Source organism: Protopterus annectens, chromosome 6.part0 (assembly GCF_019279795.1).
Source record: "Protopterus annectens isolate FY-2018-M chromosome 6.part0, PAN1.0, whole genome shotgun sequence".
Lineage (NCBI taxonomy): Eukaryota > Metazoa > Chordata > Ceratodontiformes > Protopteridae > Protopterus > Protopterus annectens.
The window spans coordinates 1,518,338,537-1,518,350,569 of NC_056737.1; the positions used below are offsets into that span (position 1 = coordinate 1,518,338,537).

Sequence of the window (12,033 nt, forward strand, 5' to 3'; positions counted from 1 at the left end):
TCAAGTCCCCGGTCTTTTTTGGCATGAAGAATAATCTCAAGTAAGTTCTGGATACTCTCTGGTCTGGGGGACCTTTTGTATGACTCTTTCGAGCAGCTTTTTTACTTTTGAGTCGCGGCTTCCCTCAGACTGGGTGAAACGTTCGGGATATTTTTCACACAGGTGGGGGAGGGGGAGGGAAATGGCATAGTATAAACTCTGTATATGATTCTCTGCACCCAGGAATCCTTTGTTATAGATAGCCAGGCTCTCCAGTACAGAGACAAGTCTCTCCCAACTGTTGCCACATGCAGGGTGGGGGACGGGTGTCGTCGCGTCAGCAAGGCCTCCTTTCAGGAGCACTGATACGGCTTTAAGCAAGAAAAGAAGCCCTGGTTCTGTGAGCCACCTCTGCCGCAAGGGTGGTGCCTTCCATTCAAGTTCCCCCAGTGAATCTAGAAAAGGACCATGGGATTTTCTAAACTATATTTTTCTACCTCCTCACTGATTCCTCCAAAAAGATCTTTGAGTGGTTGAAAAATGCACACAGACAGCAGACATGGTCCTTCCCTTTTGTTCACATCTGGAGTGTGCGTTCTTTACCTTTGGAAACAAAGAAGATCCCTTAAAAGATGCATTGATGAATGAAGACAAAGAGTTCCACAAAATCACACAGCTGCATCCTGGCATGTCTCCTGATGGCTATGCTTGAACCCATCGCTGGTTAGGTGTGCCTTCTGCTGCATGGGAGATCAACCTCACGGACACATTTGAAATAAACAGTAGGGTAGGCCAGTTGCGAGGAGATTCTATTTCATCCTTAGCAGATGTGGACCCAGAAATAGGTTGGGCAAGCTCTTTGGTCAAATCTTTGTAACTTCATAAAGTGTGCCAGATAATTCAGCGACCTGAGGGTGAAGGTCGTTGAAGCCATACACCAGCTTCTCAAATCTGTCAAAAGCCCTGGACTCTGTCAGGGGGATGGACAGAGGAACTCTGTTCTGCCAGTTCTTTCCTAGTGGCTGCAGCCACAACCATGACATCGACTAGGACTCTCTTGTTCCAGTGTGCCCGGTCCTGGGGGGGCTAGAATTTGTCCAGCCTTTTAGGAAATGACTCTACAATGCTTAGCTCCTTCGATGCCTGGGGAGAGACCATGTCTATGAGCTCTTTGACCAGGGAGAGTCACCCAAGAAGTAGACGGGCCAGACCCAAAACCCTCCAGGAACACCAATTCCTCCTGGGAGGGGGTGTCGCAGGACTAACCATTTTGTTTTAGGAGCTCCAGAATGTCTCCAGAGAGGACATCTTCAGGTGTAGATCTGGGGGATCTATGTCAGATTCCTGGGGGGAATCTAGGTGCCTCCTTTTACATGTTCTCTTCTGAGGGACTTCCTCACTGGGGGTGTTATGGAGAAGTAGCAGAAAAGATGACAATGTCCTGGTGGACTGAATGGAGACTAGTTTGGGCTGGCTGTCCCAGTAGAAAAGGTGGACAAGGCTCAGAGCATAGAACAGGATGAGGCATAGCTGTCTGATCCAAGGGGGCAGCAATGTCATAGGTAGGTACTAGGCTATCGACCCTAGGGCCTATACAAGCCCAGCCAAAAAGGTACGCTGGCTTTTGCCACCCAAGAAAATTATTTTCCTGTGCCACTGTCGAGCAGAGCCACAGAGGTGATCCCCGAGGTGAATTTCCTATTTCCCAAGCAATCATCAAGATTTTTCTTGAAGATGCTAATGAGGAGCTTTGTTTGATATAGATAGGTAGTGTATTCCAGAGTATGGGAAGTCTCTGGGACAGGAATCTATCCCTCCGGCATGTTCTGTTTATTGTGGTGACAAGGTTTAGGTCCCTAGAGCGTGTAGCTCGGAGTGATTGGGATTTCTTTAAGTGGAGCATGTCCAACAGCTTTGGGTTTGACATAGCTATGTATGTTAGGCAGTGATCACCTCTGAGTAGGCGATATGCGACGGAGTAAAACTGGAGTTTTTTGAGACGGTCTGCATAGGGCATCTGTTTGAGGCTGGTAATCCTCTTTGTGAGGTATTTCTGCAGCCTTTCCAATTGTTGTAGATGTCTTGTGAGGTACATACCAAAAGGGGCATTGTACTCTATAATGGGTCTAATGAGTGATGAGTAGAGGGGAACAATGACCTCTTTTTTTCTGGATGAGAAACCTTTTGTGATGAGGTGTGCCACATAGAAGGATTTCCTGACTATTACAGGAGAGAACCCAGGACTGAACCCTGTGGTACTCCCACTTGTCTGAAGTCGGATATGGAGTCTGCTACTTTCACAGTGTGGGTTCTGTCAGTGAGCCAATTGGCAACCCATCTTGTGACATTGGGATTTATACCTAGTTTAGTGAGTTTATCTATAATTCCAGAGTGGGGGATGGTGTTGAAAGCCTTGACAAGATCTAGATAGGCTGTGTGAACCACCTTACCCTTGTCTACGGCTTTGGTAAGTGCTTCAAAGAAGTCTATCAGGTTTAGGAGACATGATCTGCCTTTTACAAACCCGAACTGGGTGGGCTCCAGAGTTTGGAGATTACCAATGTCTTTGTTTATAAGTTCCATGGCCTTGCAGACCAGGCTCGTCAGGCTAATGGGGTGGTAGTTCCCCTGGGTCTGTGATGGCTCCCCCCTTGTGGAGTGGGATAACCGTCGTTGTGCGTCATTCAGCAGGCACAAAGCCTGAGGTGAGGCTATGACTGAACATGGTACTTAAGTGGGGTGCCAGTTCGTTTTGTAGTTCATGTAGAAAGCAGCCTGGAATGTTGTCTGGTCCCACGGATGCTGTGTTCTTGGCTTTGGAGAGTGTGTTTTTTACCTGTGCAGCCATGATTACAGGTACTTTGCATTCTTCCAGTATAGAGATGGGCTCTTTAGGGGGTGAGAGGGGGTAAAGTTAGCACTGAACCTATCTGCGAGGATGTTGGCAATATCAGTTGGGTCTGTACATTTAGTGCCATTGTGCTGTAACTCAAAGCAGATCTCAGTGTTGCCATTGAGATTCTTGACATAGCTATAGAATGCTTTGTGGTTGTCTTTAGAATCAGTGGTGATTTTGTTTTCGTAACTAGCTTTGGAGGATTTTATCAGGGATCGCAGCTTCTTACTGAGGCTGACCAGGGAGCTCCACCACTCATGGGATTTTATTCTCTTTTGCAACAGTTTATTCCTTCTGTTGTACAATTTGTTTATGGCAGGGGATCACCAGATTGGCTTCCTTTTTTTGGAGGATAGCATCTTGGTTCTTTTTGGGATAGCACGATTCATGCACTCATGTAAGTGCTTATAAAGTGCAATTGTGTAGGATTCAGTAGTCATAACTGTATTGTCCATCTGCATGAGTGTCATGAAGTTCACCACTTCTTCTTAAGAAGCATGAAGTTGGCTTTGGAGAAATTTTTTACCATGGTTTCCTTAATGGGGAGTGGGGGCAGGATGTGGATATCTAGGGTAACTTAGCTTATGGTCGCATCAGACCAATGAGGCGTTGACTTCAGGTGTGGAACACCGACACTCATGTTGGTAATGACTAGATCTAGGATATTGTTGCCCCTGGTGGGGGTGTGGATAAGTTGATCCAGGGCATTGGTGTCTATGAATTCCAGAAAGCATTGAGCGAAGGAGTTGGTACATGAGTAGTTTTCACAGTTAATGGTGGGGTAGTTGATATCGCCCATTATTAGGGCGTTTGGTTGAACCCTAATATTTTCCAGTACATCAAGAAAAGAGGCGTGGGAATCCTGGGGCATGGTGGGTGATATGTAGCAAGCTACAATTTGGATTGCAGTTTTGCCCAGAGTTAGTTGCACTTGGATAGCCTCGGCTGCATTATGCTGAGCAACTAGCCTGGAGGTGTGGATATCCTTAATGAATATGGACACACCTCCGCCTTTGGTGTTCTGGTCCAGGTTACATGGTCGAAAAGTGTGGTATGAGTTAAAGCCTGGTAGTGCAGGGGTGCTCTCTGGAGCCTTGAACCAGGTCTCAGTCACTGCACAGATATCAATGTTCTCCATTTTAAGGAGAGCCTCGAATGAGTGCATTTTGAGATTTAGACTTCTAGCATTGAGTAGCATCACCCTCAGTTTTTGCTTGCCTGTTCCTGTTACGGTGGTGAATTTGTCATCTGAACCTTGCCTAAAAAAGGCACTATAGGGGCGGCAATAACCTTAGCCAGTATCCGGAATCCCAGGGGTGACAGCTGCAGGCCATCTCTGGCAAAGCATCGTGGTCTGTCGACCATGTCATCCCAGGCAGAGAGATACTTGATCCCTTTAGGATGACATACAACGATACCACACCAAAGAAGATTTATTACATAAAGCTTTCGGGTCTACACCCTTCATCAGTATAAAGCAATAACATTACTACAACATTTAAATAGGAGAAATCATACAATCACATGCTTCAGCCCATCCCACTACTTAATAATCAGCTAAATCTTAAAAAGACAATACATCAAATAAAATCATATTAAAATTAATATGCTGTCTGCCTATAATATTATGAAATATAGAACTTAATTAATGCATAAATATATAAAAAAATGCATAATAATATACTATCATACTAAAAATACCATACAATTGAAAATATATTACACGTATCTATTATAGACAATATTTTAAAATGTGTAAATACATATATGCAAACACATATACAACCATGCATCCACCAACAAATATATACATACAAACAAAAGCATGTTTTTAGATTTAGAGTATTGGCTGTAGTAGATATCAGTCTAAGGAAGGGAGATATAAATAACTGTTTAGAGTTAAAAGAATTAGAATGGATTATTAGGCTTCAGGCTGATGTGTCTCCTGGTTTGAACAATGCTGTCAGCCTAAAGCCTTTGTTGATGAAGAGGCAAAGGGAAAGGTTATGAAATGTATGTATTTATGCATGTTTATTAAATGTGTGCTTTTTATAAGAGTGTGTACATATGTACGTATATGTAAATGTTGTAGTAATGTTATTGCTTTATACTGATGAAGGGTGTAGACCCGAAAGCTTTATGTAATAAATCTTCTTTGGTGTGGTATCGTTGTGTGTCATTTGCATTTGGCAGTAGCACCATTGTTGCTTCCCTTTAGGATGACACCAGAAGCTTAGCCAATTGCTGAAGTCAATCATTTTGTCCTTGAACTGCGGCATCATTCTGGGTGATGGCAGAAAGCTACTCAGGGCTAGGGCCATACCTGCATGGGCAACAAGATCGGAAAGCTCTTCCATGTCTCTTTTCATGTTTGTACTTGTTGTGGAGTGACCTAAGTGCGTAGGTTATGTGGCGGATCCTGGCACCCGACAGGCAGCTGACAGTACCATACCTGCCTGGGCAACAAGATCGGAAAGCTCTTCCATGTCTCTTTTCATGTTTGTACTTGTTGTGGAGTGACCTAAGTGTGTAGGTTATGTGGCGGATCCTGGCACCCGACAGGCAGCTGACAGTAACCTCCTCCTTGCTTAGCCTGGTGAGTGGGACATCAGTGTGCCTGACTACAGAGTCACCTATGACTAGTGTGTTGGGTACGTTGTTTTGCCTTATTGGCTGTGGTTGAGTGGCACACTGAGTCTGTGGGCTATGTGTCATTTGGGTTGTGTTGGGGGTGGAGGTTGCTTGCATTTCTGCTTTGGAGGACAATGTTGCTTGAGCAGATTATTATTGAGAGCCTCCGCAAATGTTTTTGTGTTTCTATGTGTGGATTTGGGTGGTGTAGATTTAGTGAGACTATGTGATGAGTGTGGTGTGGTGCAAGTGTTTGTGCAAGTGTTTACCTTCTCCGCTTGACTGTCAAGTTCAGTCTTGATTGGAGAGCGCTTTACCTCCAGTTTGGCTAGATAAGTGCATCTCTCACACGTTGTAGTGTTGGGTGGTAGGAGGAGAGGGTTGTCTGTGTACATGAGGCAATTTCTCCCTTCTCTAGACTAGGAGAAATTCTGCTCCACAACCTGAAATGCAGAACACCTAGGGGACACAGAAGTTGACTGGACAAGGGCTGGAATTTCTCAAACCGTGGCCTCCTGCAACCCCACCTGCACTCCACCCGAGGAGGGAATCAGACCTAAGCTGTTCAGAGTCAAAGCCCCAAGGGGGAGAGATGGCTCTGAAAGCTTCAGAGTCCACTACAACTGCTGGGACCTGGTGCCGGTGCTTCGGGTCCCAGAGGTTCAGAGCCAGTCAACTCTATGAAGCCGTCGGAGTTGGATAATCGGCAATCTTCGGATCAGATGGAGACACCCTCAGAGGTTTGAGATCCGAGGTTCCAAAACAGTGGGTCAGATTGGAGAAGGAAATACCAAAGTGGGAGTGCACAAAGGACAGTTCACGGATGTGGTGGGAGTTGGAGCCAGGAGAACCCTCATCTAGATCTGCTCTTTGAGAAACCTCATCATCCTATCCACATCGGTTTGTGATAAGCTCTGGAAAGATCTAAGAGATGATGTGGTGGATGGAGGCCTGGAGTGTCTACATGGAGATTCTTCCAGGAAAGGAGAAGGCAGCCATGACTACACACCAGTTCTGATAAGAGCACACAGGTATGGATCCAAAAAGATCTAGGTTTTGAAACAGTCTGATCGGAGACAGACAGATCTGACTTCTTACGCATTTTAGAAGGGAGCTGATGAAGAATGGTCCAGAGATATCTTGCAGGATTCATTTTCCTTGGAATTGGAATCTGACTTAACCTTATTTTTTTGGTAGGTGTTTGAAGTAGAGGCAGAAGGAAGTACGCCTCTCAAAACCAACTTATTCCTCCAATCAATGAAAGCTCTGGAGTTAAAACCAGAGCAGACAGAACAATCCACATCCAAGTGAGTATGGCCTAGGCAATACATGCATTCCCTGTGGGCATCTGTGCTGGGAAGCTTATGCCTACATTAAATCACACTTTTTAAACCCCGTAGATTTATTAGTCATGTTGTGCAATATACACAACTATGTGTAGCTCTCTAAAAGATAAGATTAGGAATTTTTTTTTTGTTGTTTATAAAGGAAGTTAGAAAGAAACTACCAACAATGGTAGACAGAAATGCTCAACATGAGTAGAGAAAGGGGAAAAAGTACAAACAGTGGTACTGTAAGTAAGAATAATATGCAGGGAATTTTTAAAGTCTGCCAACTCATTACACTCCCAAACAATATGCTCCCAATTACCTCTTTCTTCCCTATCACACCTCCAACATTTGCAATCCACTTCAAAAAAATTATTTGGAGTCTGCTTGGGGTGTATAAATACCTATGCAAACAATTCCAAGCGAAAGTCCTACATTTTCTAGACTTTACTTCACATTTGGGAGTCATACATATATCCTCCTATTGTTTCTTTGTAAATTACTTATCCAATCTCTCTTCCAAATTCCATCTTCTGATTGATTCTTATAATTATCATGCGATATTTTATATGCCGTACTAATTATCCATTTTTTTAACAGTAGCACCTATTCTAGATTCTACTAAACTCTACCAGTGCCGGTCTTTCATTTAGGATCCCCTATTCCTTTCTCTTTGCCTATTAACCAATAGCAATTCTTGATAGGGAAGGCAGTCTCTAGCCTGCAATCCAAATGTATTCTTGGCCTATACCCATGCTATTACCTTTCCCTCTCTAATTTATTTGCTCCCAATACCTTGGTTCCTTGGCCAGTTTTCTCCAGTTAATTCTACCTCCCTCTTACCTATTCTCTGTACCCTCAATTGCAGTCATCCATATTAGCAGAATCTTCTTTTACCATTCCCATGCTAACTTGGTTCTTAGAATACTTTCTGCTACTTTAGCAATATAATATTCTGGAGGGTTATTGTTACTCTCCTTAAGGATCTGCATCCAAAATCTCAGTCTCTCTCTATTTCTTGATCTTCCCCACTGTTTCATCATCATCCCTTTTCAGTCTGAATTATAGCTTTCTTCTTGTACGTATATAGGAGCCTTAACTGTGTAGCTCTGAAATATCCCTTTAAATCAGGTACAGTAGTCTCCCTCTTAGCCGGCCTCCTTTTTAACCGGCCTTCAAATTTATGCCAAAGCCGTAGCAAGAGACAGCAGAGAACACACTTCCGCCTCCTCTGGGCACTTCAGATCTCAGCTTATCATTTTAATCTTAAAATGTTAAGATATTGAAACAAAAATGAACCTGCAGTTTTTATTTATATATTGCAAGTTCGTTTTTGTTTTTTAACATTAAAATGATAAGTCGAGACGTTGCAAAGAGCCAGATTAAAGAGAGACTGGATAAGAGTAACTCACCTGTATTTAGTGACTGTATCAGCTAATGCAACAACCAACCCAGTGATCAATAGATGAGGTAACCAATTTCGCCATCCCACAGCCCTGTTAATTAAATATTACCAACCTCCCTCTAACCCCTGAGCCTCTAACTCTCAGAGCACTGTTATGAATTTTTTAATCTACAGACTTACAGTCATTAACATACAGTAGTCACTGGGAGTTACCCAAGCATTTTGGACCTTGTTTATATATTCACATGCCTCTGTAAGCAAAGTTCTTAAATCTTATTTAGCACAGATCCACACACTTGTGATCTCCACATACTATCAAACACATTGCCAATATAATTACAAGCCATCAAAGGATCACAGGAAGTTACTAGGCTATTGGCCCTGTGGCCCTTACAAGCCTAGCTAAGAATTTAGCCCATGTTCCAACAAGTCAGCACCCTATGCCACTGTCAAGCAGGGACACAGATGGAATCCCAGGGGTGTATTTTCTATTCTCTATCCAGTTCTCCAGGTTGCACTTAAAAAGGTTTAATGAGGTACTCTGCTTTACATGGAGAGGGGAGCTATTCCACAAAAGAGGGAGTTTCTGGGACACAAATCTGTCCCGCCAACAAGTCCAATTGATGTCACAGACCAGGTTGAGGTCACGCGTGCGGGTTACTCAAGTGGAGCTTGAACTGCGGATATGCAGTAATCCCATCAGGGCAGGGTCTGAGATTGCTTTGTATATCAGACAGAGGTCACCTCTAAGGAGTCTGTAGGAGATGGAGTAGAGGGACAGGGCTTTGAGCCTATATGTGTAGGGTAGATGTTTGAGGCCCTGGATTCTTTGGGTGAGGAACCTTTGTGGTCTCTCCAGCTGCTGCATATGCTTTTTGAGGTACATTTAGAAAGCTTTCCGTACAATGGAGACAATATGGTGGTCAAAAGTCATTTTGCTATCAATCTAGGTGCCCAAGTCCCTCATAACTGATTATGTGCTTAGAATCTTATTATCAATGTGATAATTTGTGGAGACGTCATTCTCCCCAAAATGGATGATGATGCATTTTTTGGCATTTATTTTGAGGCCATGTTTCTGGCACCAGTCATTTGTCTGGGTGAGACCCTCTTGCAGGATGTCCACATCACTAGGGAAATTGATGACCGCACCCAGCTTGCAGTCATATGCATGCTTGGTCAGCCATAGTCCACTAGATTTGGCTTGCATCTCTGAGAAGTATATCCCAGAGGCCGAAAGACAGAATCCTGTAGTACACCGCCTGTTACAGGTCTACTGCTTGAGGTGGCTTCCCCTCCTGTCTGTGAGCCAGCTGGCTATCCACCAGGTGACATAAGGATTTGTACCTAACCTCTTAAGTCTGCCAACAATGTCCAAACATTGACAAGGTTAAGGTAGACAATGTGAACCATTTTGCCCTTGTCCATTGCTTTGGTGAACTTCTCAAAGAAGTCCACCCAGTTGAGTAGGCATGACCTGGCCTTGATGAAATCAAACTGGGATGGATATAGGGTCTGGAGGTTTCCTATGTCATTACTGATTATTTCCATGATAATTCTTTCCATGGCTTAGCATATGAGACTAATGAGAGTTATGGGTCTGTAGTTTCCAGGGTCTGTAGATGGCCTACCTTTGTGAAGTCACATGGCTGTTGCTGTTCTCCATTCATGAGGAACGAAGCCTGTTTGGAGCTACAGTTAAACAGCAATTCCAGACGGCCTGATAGGTCATGTTTCATGCTATTTAGAAGGCATCCTGGGATACTGTCTGGGCCCACTGGTTCAGTGTTCTTGACCTTAGAGACAACATTAAGGACATGTTCCCTAGTGAAAGCAGGGGGAGTTATATTTGATGTTATTTCCTGAGGGAAGGTTAAGGGGGGGAGAGAGGGGTAAAGTTGGAGGAGAATTTGCCAGCTAGTAGGTTTGCTATATCTTCTGGCTCAATATAGGTGGTTCTATTTACAATGAACTTTGCACACAATTCTGTACTGCCTTTGAGGTTGCGGACATAGCTAAAGAATGCCTTGTGGTTGGCCCTTGGCCTGGGAGGCCAAATTTAACTCAGATTTGGCTTTGGTAAACTTTGTCCTCCCAGTTGGTTTAGTCTGATGGGAGTGCTTTTATCTTGCTGGGTGCTGCACCTCCTAATTTTTGCCACTATTTTCTTCCTTTTGTTATACAGTCTACTGATGTTGTGATTCCACCACGGTTGCTTGTTTTTTGAGTTAGTTCTGTACTTCCTGGTGGGTACAAGTTGCCTCTATGCAGCTATTAACATGCTTATATAGGGTTTCTGTGAACAGTTCTCCATAGGCAGCAGTGTTCTCAGGCTTTATGTGGCCTTGACATTTTGCAATGTTTTCACTTAACAGTAGGAAGTTAGCTGTGGAGTAGTTCCTGAATATTCCAGGGTTAGCTGGAGATCCAGGTTTTATTTTTACTTCAAGGAAGAAAATTCTGTGTTCTGACCTTACCAAAAAAAGACATTACTCTGGGGGGGGGGGTTTGCAGCACTCTTCCATTTTTGTGAGGACCCAATCCATTATGGTTGCACTCCTGGTTGGTGTACTGACGAGTTGGTCCATGGAGTTTGTTTTTTTCAAAATCCAGGAATCTCTGCCCCTGTACGTTTGGTGTCGTATATGTTTCCTAGTTAAGACTGAGATCACTGAAGTCACCCATGAATATGGTATTGGGTTGGATGATAAGTGTTTCCAATAAGTTTAAATACACGTTAGGGGTTTCCTGGGTCATACAAGGGGACCTACAACTTGCAAGAAAGTGGCTTTGGATTTTGCCTATTGTAATTTGAACATGGGGACATTTAAGTGCATTCTCCTGTTTGACCAGCCTTATGGTATATTTATTTCTGATGTAAATCAAAACATCTCCTGCTTTAGTGTCTGTCTGTGTAGTAGCTGGTCTAAATGTGTAGAAGGGATTATAACATTGTACTGTTGGTGTGCTCTCTGTGGCTGTAAACCATGTCTCAGTGACTATACAGATGTCCACATTCTCTAGGGTGAGGACAGCTTCTAGGGGAGTAGGTTTTTTGTTTAGACTCCTAGCACTGAGCAGAACATCTTTAGATATTCTTGGCTTTGATTTGCTATGCTGGCATTGCCTAAAAAAGCATCATGAGGGAGGACAATGTTCAAAATATTCAAAAGCCTAGAGGGGAGAGGTGCAGACCATCTCTAGCAAAGCAGCATGGTCGGTTGACCATCTCCTTCCATCCTCACAAATACTGCATCCCTTAAAATGACACCAGAAACTAAACCAATTATTAAAGTCTATCAGCTTTTGTTCATATTGTGGCAACATCCTTGAAGATAAAATGTTGCTCACTGCTAGGCTTATACAAGCCTGGGATATGTATTCTGAGAGCTCCACAACTTCTCTCTTCATATCATCTAGGAAGGTATGTCTAAGGTCATTTACACCCATATGGACTATGACTGAGTCATACTGGTACTTGTAGTCCAATGAACTGAGTGTGTACATAGATGTGGTGGATCCTGGCCTCTGATAAGCAATTGACAGTGACTTTCTTCTTACTCAGCCTAGTGACAGGTACATCAGTGTGTCTCATAATGGAGTCTCCAATGGCCAGAATGTTGGATTGTGTGGTGGCTTGCCTTACAGGCTGAGAAGTAGAGGCTTCATGAGATGCGGGTCCATGTGCTGATGTGGGTGCTGTTTTGAAAGAGTGCATTCAGGGCTGCTGAGTGTGTTGGTTATGTGTACTTCATCTACAAGGTCTTTGCAGTTTAGGAAGATTACATTTAAGT

At 43.6% G+C, this 12,033-nt stretch overlaps 1 protein-coding gene across 6 annotated transcripts in view; it reads right to left on the reverse strand.

Moving 5' to 3' along the window:
- INSIG2 (insulin induced gene 2) overlaps nucleotides 1-12,033 on the reverse strand; it is an 858,026-nt gene that overhangs the window by 67,385 nt on the left and 778,608 nt on the right. The window lies entirely within an intron of this gene.